The sequence below is a fragment of the Lactuca sativa genome, chromosome 2 (genome assembly GCF_002870075.4).
Source record: "Lactuca sativa cultivar Salinas chromosome 2, Lsat_Salinas_v11, whole genome shotgun sequence".
Classification (NCBI taxonomy): Eukaryota; Viridiplantae; Streptophyta; class Magnoliopsida; order Asterales; family Asteraceae; genus Lactuca; species Lactuca sativa.
In genome coordinates this window covers 158,205,647-158,214,024 of record NC_056624.2, presented here as the reverse complement: position 1 = coordinate 158,214,024, position 8,378 = coordinate 158,205,647, and the positions used below count along the sequence as shown (strand labels likewise).

The 8,378-nt window shown below is 33.5% G+C and overlaps 1 long non-coding RNA gene across 8 annotated transcripts; it reads left to right on the top strand.

The window, feature by feature from the left end:
- The first annotated feature begins 3,416 nt into the window (after positions 1 to 3,416).
- On the top strand, positions 3,417 to 7,444 carry LOC111883457 (uncharacterized). 8 transcript variants are annotated; one of them, XR_006188229.1, is made up of 8 exons: positions 3,417 to 3,563; positions 3,701 to 4,040; positions 4,116 to 4,179; positions 4,314 to 4,463; positions 4,701 to 4,796; positions 5,016 to 5,361; positions 6,719 to 6,855; positions 7,202 to 7,444. It is a non-coding gene; the product is annotated as an uncharacterized LOC111883457 (long non-coding RNA). The 8 variants fall into 8 exon arrangements; XR_006188232.2 differs by adding an exon at positions 6,535 to 6,586 and having other exon boundaries at positions 3,439 to 4,040; positions 5,016 to 5,200; XR_002847442.3 differs by adding an exon at positions 6,535 to 6,586 and having other exon boundaries at positions 3,440 to 4,040.
- Positions 7,445 to 8,378: the final 934 nt, after the last annotated feature.

The window sequence follows — 8,378 nt, the reverse complement described above, 5'->3', positions numbered from 1 at the left end:
CGTGAACTCCTCAAAGGGTGGTTTTGGGTGTTTTGTGGTGCTATCTTGATCCTAGAACACTCCTAGCTTTATTGGAATAACACATGAAGTAGTTTAAGGCTCTAGAACACTCCATATGGGAGTTTACGGCCTAAAGTCATTCACCCTAGAGTTTACGGCCGTAAACTCTAGGATTTTAATTGTTTTGAGGCACTTAAACATCAAGGATGGCTTCCATGAATTTATCTAAGGCTAATGGGGACAAGAGGCACACTTTTGTGCCTTCACTTGGAGTTTACGGCCCAAGCCATGTTCCTTGGCCGTAAACTCCTTTCAAGGAGTGGTTTTTATGTGTTCTACTCTCCATTCTAGTCCCAAGGGTGCAAGGTAAATTGTCTTAAGGCTTAAGGTGTGCTTGGAATGATTTTTACCCTTCAAAAAGGGGTTTACGGCCCAAGAGGGGTTCTTGGCCGTAAACTCCTACAAACTTATGATTTTTATGGGTTTAGATGTCTTAAATAAGCACAAGTAATTGAGGGTTTAAGTCCTTAAGCATTTGAGGAAGTTTTAGGGCACTAATTGCCCTTTAAAAGGGGTTTACGGCCCAAGGTAGTTCCTTGGCCGTAAACTCCAAGAACTTGTGTTTCTTGGATGATTTCTAGCCTATAAAGATCATACACAATCTCCTTGATAAGTCCTCTAACATAGGAATGGGTCTAGAAAGCATTAAAGTTCCATTTTGGAGTTTACTCCCCAAGAACGTTCTTGGGCGGTAAACTCCCGGATCTTGTAATCTAACATGTTATTGATGTTAATAAGCATCAAACAAGTATTGAAACACATATAGAAAAGTAGACTCACAATCTGGGATGAAAACCCGAAGATCCGTCAGAGAGAATATGGCTTTTCTCTATTTGGAATTGTGAATAATGAATTAATTTAATTCAGAAAACTATTTATAGTCCTGGAATATTTTGGCAGAAAATATTTTTATTCTGGATATAGGACTGTAACAGTATGAAACTTGGAATGCCCAATTTTCACAAAACCAGGAGCATCCACTCTCCTGATATCCTCTAAAACATAAACCCTAATGTACACAAACTTGTTCGGAAAAGCTTGAAAATCACTGAAACTAAACTAGCTTCTATTGAATAGATGATGTTCGTAAAATGGAAATTTCGGGTTGTCACATGGATCAACCGAATCTAAACATGAGGCAGTGGGTGTGGTTGGATGTGGTGAAGGATTATGATTGTGACATCCTTTTACCACCCGGGGAAGGCCAATGTGGTGGTAGATGCTCTCAGACGCAAGGCAGATACTGCCCTGATTAAGGACGTGTGTCTAAGGATGACCGTGATTACTTCACTTCCGGAGCAGATTCTGGAAGTGCAGGTTGAGGCTATGAAGGAGGAGCATCGGAAGAGTGAGTGTATAGTGGTTCAAGTTTCTTCATTTGATTATGATAGACGAGGTTTATTTACTGTACATCGGAGGTTCTAGGTCCATATAGGGGAGGTGCACGTTAGGTTTTGATCGAGGAGGCGCACAAGTCAAGGTTCTCTATTCATCCAGGAGCGACGAAAATGTATAGAGATCTATTGCCTAATTATTGGTGGTCGTGCATGAATCAGGATGTAGCCTGATATGTAGAGAGGTGCTTGGCTTAAAGGAAAATCAAGGTCGAGCACCAGAAACCTAACATCAAAATGGAGTCGTTAGGTATTCCTGTTTGGAAATGGGAAGAGATCACTATGGACTTCATCACGAGTCGATATGGATCATCTTGGATCGATTGACCAAGAGCGCACCTTTATTCTTATCCAGGAGAGTATCTCGGCTGAGAAGCTGGCCGACATCTACATTCGGGAAGTTGTGGCACGATATGGGGTGTCGGTTTCGATGGTTTCTGTTAGGTATAGTCGGTTTACTTTCAGGTTTTAGAAGAGATTTAATGATGAAATTTAAAATAAAATAATATATATATATATATATATATATATATATATATATATATTAAGTTTATTTTAATTTTCTTCTAATGTTTAATTTAATATACTTAGAGTGTGAAATTTGAAATGAATAATCAATTATTAATTATTAATTTAATATATTTACAGTGAGAAATTTAAAATTTAAAATTTGAAATAAATAATTAATAGGTTGACATGTGGCATGATAGATTTCATATAATATTAATGAAAATTTCTAATATTATGACACTTGTCAATAGGATAATAAACTTACTCATTTATTATAATAGGGATTATACTGGATAGTGTGCAACTTGTGTCTTTAAACCATCCACTCCTCCCCGATCATTCCTCCACCGTCTCGGCCTACCTACCATATTTTCCACCAACAATGGACCAAATACATGTTATCTTTTCAGATAACCCACTGACACGTCTCTCGATCCTTCCCGCTGCCTAAGACCAATTCCAACCTTACCACTAAAAAACACACTATTTTTGTGGAAAACTAACACCAAAATTTATTTTAATTCCAACCACACACTCAAAAATTACACTAAAGCATATTTTAATATTATAAAATATAAAACAATAATTATAAAAACCAAAAAACAGTTTAAATAACCATTTTAAAGGAAAAAATGATTTGGTGTTATATAGAGGCCATATTTCTTCCCACAAAAATCACAAAAATAAAGGCATTTTTAGTGGTTGATTTTGGTTGATTGGAGTATTAGGTATGAGACCCGTGTACTACACGGGTTTATTAAAAATAAAAAATTAATATTAATATTTAAACTTTAAATTTAAAATCAATATTTAATATCAATATCAATTTTAGAGTCTTATTAATTATGATATTTATTACATTATAAATATATCAATTTTTTTTTTCAAGGAAACATTTATTTCTCTCAATATTATAACCGAAATAAGTTGTGATAAGTGAACAAATCAGAAAATTACATGTGGAAATAAATAAATTTTAAAAATCTATTAAAATGCCATGTGTCAAATCAATGAGTAAATTACATGTAACATGTATTAGTATAGATTTTTTGATACACCCGATTCACTTCCAATATGGGGGTATTGGCCCAGTACCTTTCATCTCCACCAGCATAATCTTCCTAATTAAGAGGGTGTTTGGATAGGGAAAAAAATGACAGCTTATTGCTTATTGCTTATTTTCACCACAATAAGCTAATTTAAGTGTTTGGATAGAATGCTTAAAAAATTAGCTTATTGCGGTGGGAATAAGCTAAATAAGCTGATTTTAATAAGCAAGGGGGTAATGCTTATTGCTTATTAGTCATTTTACTCATATAAGCTGTTTTGTTTGCCAAACACTTCAAATGCTTATTGCTTATTGTTTATTCCCACCGCAATAAACTAATCCAAACACATTTTAAAAAAATGCTTATTCCCACCACAATAAACGATAAGCAATAAGCTAATTAAGCTAAAAATGCATTTATCCAAACACCCTCTAAGTTTTCTCATCGGTAATCATCACCTGCTCCACCTCCGGTGCACCATCTTTATCAGGTACCCATCGATGCACGGACCAACCTTTCGCGCTCACCATCGGCACCATATCATCCATCAGTAAGCCCTAAAAATCATGCCTCTTTAATCGCTTATATTTAATCGATTTAGTGTGGAATTGAAACGACTGACATATTTATGGTTTTTGGGTTGATAATTGTAAAACGAATTTCCATCTCTCTTATCACCGGTTATAGACGCTACCACCGCTTCTCTCACGACCTTCATGTCCTATCGACACCGTCTATAAACCCTAGCCGCCTCCGCTACCATCTTCTCCATATCACACCAGACAAGTCCTACATTCCCATCGTCACTATCATCGCCACTTCCTCTTAGCTACTTCAGAAAGTCCAATGCCACCTTGCACCTTCGTACACGAAACCCATCTTCACCGGCAGCCGCCCCCTTACCAACGAGCACAAACCACCACCAACTCCTTCTCTTCTCGAACCCCTCTTTCTCATCTAGCTTTTTGTTTTCTTCTGACAGAGTTTTAATAATTGATCTGCAACTACACGCCATCGCACCACTGTGGTAATTCTCTTTATAACATCTCTTTAACAGTGTGTGTGTTGTGTATTTAACTGTGCGTATGTGTTTATGGTACAGATTTGTTGGGCCGTGATTTTGTTTCTTGCTTTTGCAGACAATCAATCTATTCGTCCTGATGAAGGTAAACTGCTTTGCTTCTATGTCTTTGGAGGAGTTTTTATATAAAGATTTGCATTTACAGGAGCTTCTATTTTATCAAATATGTTGGAAAAAAAAGTCAAATACTCATGATAAACTTGTCATTTTAATGTGTAGTGACATCACTGAAAGCTCTTTGGCAAATTTCCATCGATCCAAACATTAGGATTAGGAAATGGAGGCACGAAGATCCGTGTGTATCAAATCGGATTGGGTCTTTTGCTTCAACAACAACATTGATGATCATTATTTTCATGTTTTAGAATGGTAAGGTATTAAATTTTCCATTTTATTTTTAATTGTAACCTTGCATTATCTGATATTTGACATATATTGCAATCTTCTAGACAATAACAACTTAACAGGTTATCTTCCTTCTAAGCTCATTAAACTGTCATACTTGATTATACCATATGGTTTATTTCTTTACTATATTGCTTTTGAAGCGAATGTTGGTTTGCACAAACTATAAGATCAAAGGGTTCACTGTACTTTATTTGGCAGTCAATTTCAGAACAATCACCTTGAAGGAAGTTTATGGTTAAATCTACTTAAAATCTCAACATCTCTCTGTGATTGTGTAAGGGTGCATATGAATTGGTAAGTTTTAGTTTCTTTTTGGGCCATCGATATAACTATGTTCTTGCTAATATTCTCTATATAATTTATTTGTAGAAGAAGAGAAGCAAAATAAATAAACATGTATAAAACAGTTTATGATCTTGGTATTAAACTACACACACCAAGCAAAACCAACATGTAACTCTAAATCTATAAATTTACGCAATGTGTTATATATGTTTGACTTTCTCATGATAGGCGGGCTGATCAATGACTCTAAATGTGTCGAAGGAGAAAGAAAAATGGGACTTTAGGCATTTGAGGGTAAACCTGAATGAACACAAAGAGGTTGATGAAGAATTCTGGGAAGACGTAACCTGAATGATCAATCACCCAAAGATTGACTTGCTTCAATGCAAAAGCTGCATTAGATGCGTCGAAGGGTAAACCCAATGATACTAGATATAAATTCAAAGGACACTTTATTACTGAGGTGCAACGGTTGGAGTTATTTGATATGATATAGAACAGTGTTGTCAATAGCGATCACTATTGCGATTAGCGAGGCGAGGCGTTGGTGTGTCGCTATGGGGTTTATAGCGAGGTAATAGCGACGTAGCGAGATAATGTGTTTTTTTAATTAAATCGATTTTTCTTATAAAATGGAAAAATTGATTGCTGGAACATGTTTTTACTGATCGGAATTGGTCTAATTATTGATTGGTATTGCCAATTTTGCATTTGGTATCGCCAATTTGGTGTTTGGATCACCAATTTGAAGATTGGCACATCGATCGGAAAAAAAAAAGTTGTGCTTCACCTCTTCGATTTAGTTTCTGACTTCTGATGTTATGATTAATGCTTCTAATACATTCAATTGATTATATATTCCATATTTCTGTACTCCTATTCTACAATTCCTTTAATTGCCTATATCACAATTCCAGTGTTACCACTTTTGTTCCAGTTCTGCTTCCCTGTTTGAAGTTGTTTTAAGTATTAGTTGCTGGAAATTTGGTTCTATTTTTAAGGAAACTTGAACATTTGTTTTTATGTTAAATATTATTGAAACAAATAGGAGCAAAGTTTTCTGAGATTTATGTTAGTTTGATGCCAAGTAGAGTGATAAAGGAAAGTTTTCCTGCACTGCTCCTTCTCTCCATATCAGCTTCAAAGGTTTTTGTTCTAGATTCTTTTACACTTCGTTTCTTTCTTTGTCGTACACCTATGTACTTACAATTTTTGTTCTTCTCAATTATAGTTTGAATGCTTATTGTGAATCAGTTATTTAATATTCATGTTTTAGAACTTATTCGAGCCACTAGTATTGGGTTTTAGCTTATTTATTAGTTATAATTGTTAAATAGGTGAAGGTATAAATAGTATTAATTTTTTAATAGGCAATCGCTAAAATGAAATAGTCGTCGCTATTCTATCGCCATCGCTACATAGCATATAGGTAGGTTATCGTTATTACTTCGCTATCGCTATCGATAACACTGATATAGAAGGTATGATGGGTCATACAAAGGTTAGAGCAGAGACTAACAAAAAACGTAAGGCCATTTAATAAAATTTTCAAACTTTTCATTTATTTTCAATATAACCAACTATTTTTCTTTTTATTTTGTTTTTGTTCGTTTATTTATTTGGGTATAATAAACTTTGTTAACTTTTGTTTGTAAGGATGCAATCTATCAAGATTGGTTAACTTTTGTGAATATCTTTAATGTTTCTATTTCCATTATTGATTTTTAAGCATCTTGAATCTTGATAGGTTACATACAGTAACCAGACTACAAAAGAGACGAATGCTGATGACCATATAGGTTTCTTCCATTGAATACTTGAAGATAGTGATTCAGAAAATATGCTTTATAATTTTTACTACAATGGAATATACTTTTTTTTCCTTTCTTTGTTACACTATTTGATTGTTGTTTGTATTTTGTTTTAAACAGGAAGTGTTTGAACTTGGAGATGAGGGGTGTTGAAAAAAGATAAAAATCTGGATGACCTGATTTGCAGCAGCCAAAGGCTACACGAGCATGATAGTGGTTTACCAAAACCTAGAAAAAGCTCAAATGAAAATATACAGGTAATGTACAGTTATACACCAATACCATAAAATATAAACTCATTAGTATTTTTTAGAAAATGAAATTGCAATCTAATAAAAATTCTGAAAATATGAACAAAGTTGTGCCAGTATTATTAACATATAAATAAAAATGGATTATATTGCAATTTTCTATTCCATTCCATGATGCAATGAAACAATACATGCCTAGCAAAGGAATGAACAATGGAATAGACCATTCCAATATAATGTATGATTCCATTCCTTCTCCAGTTCCATCCTAATAATGCCAAACACTACACTTTGAAAAATTTATGCATCATTTTTTTATCTTATGATTTATTTTTTATTATCTTATTTCAAGGGGCACAACTGTAACCGATGAAGATGAGTTGTTTTCAATGTGGAAGGAGTGCAGTGATGATCTGAAAGATTGTTTAGGATCTGTTTTACTTCCAATAGGTAGCCTCTCTGTTGGCCTTTGCAGCGATCATGCCCTACCATTTAAAGGATGTTGTAGATTTATATTTTATTTTATTATTACAATAATAACCTTAATATTCTCTCTACTTCACTTCGTAATAATAACCTTAATATTCTTTCTCTACTTCACTTCGTTTTTTTTATAGAGTAAGTTACAAATATGGTCCCTGAGTTTAGTTGTTTTTTGGTTTATGTCCAAAAAGAAATCTTTTTTGCAATTTTGGTTCTCATTTCACTGTTTTTTATTAGGCCGTTTAAATTAACAACTCACCTCATCTGTTAAATTTTGTGAATGACCATTTATTATTATTATTATTATTATTATTATTATTACATAAAATAACCTTAGTGTTTTTTATTTTTTTATTGTTTAGTCCAAAATTGAAAGATTGTTCAGTTTTGGTGATTATTTCAAGGTTTCATATCGATTTTGGTCCTTATTTCAAAGTTCTAGGGACCAAAATCGATGTGAAACTTGATTGGCACTTCATGGATTAGTGTCAGCTTGACTTTAACAGATAGAATGAAAATGAAAATGTGGGGATAATCATCACCACCATCGGACTATCCAATGTTCGTCACATCTTGACCTTCTGTTCCCGCCACTGCTTTCTGGATCCCTATACTTTTGCCATCTACTAATCTACTCCGCAGCGTGGGGTTCTTCTCTAGTTGTCTCAAATATAAAACTTTGTATTATATATTTCATTAATATGTGCACAAAAAAAAAACAGAACATACACTCTTATATATATAAATACACACAAAATAATAGAGACACATAATTATGTTTTTTAATAATTGGTTTGAAGAATTTGGGTATAATATTTGGATAACTCAAAAATGATTATATTATGCATTTAATTGAGTAAACATAATTTAAATATTTTTATCCTAATTATTTATGTCTCATAAGGGTCATTTAAATACAATGAATGTAAAATCTCTTTGATCTAATTATAAATATCCTTTAATTGAAATTTGGAGAGTCGTAATATTAAAGTAGCACTTTAATGCATTTAATATATATATATTATTCTTACCAATACTAAGTTAAA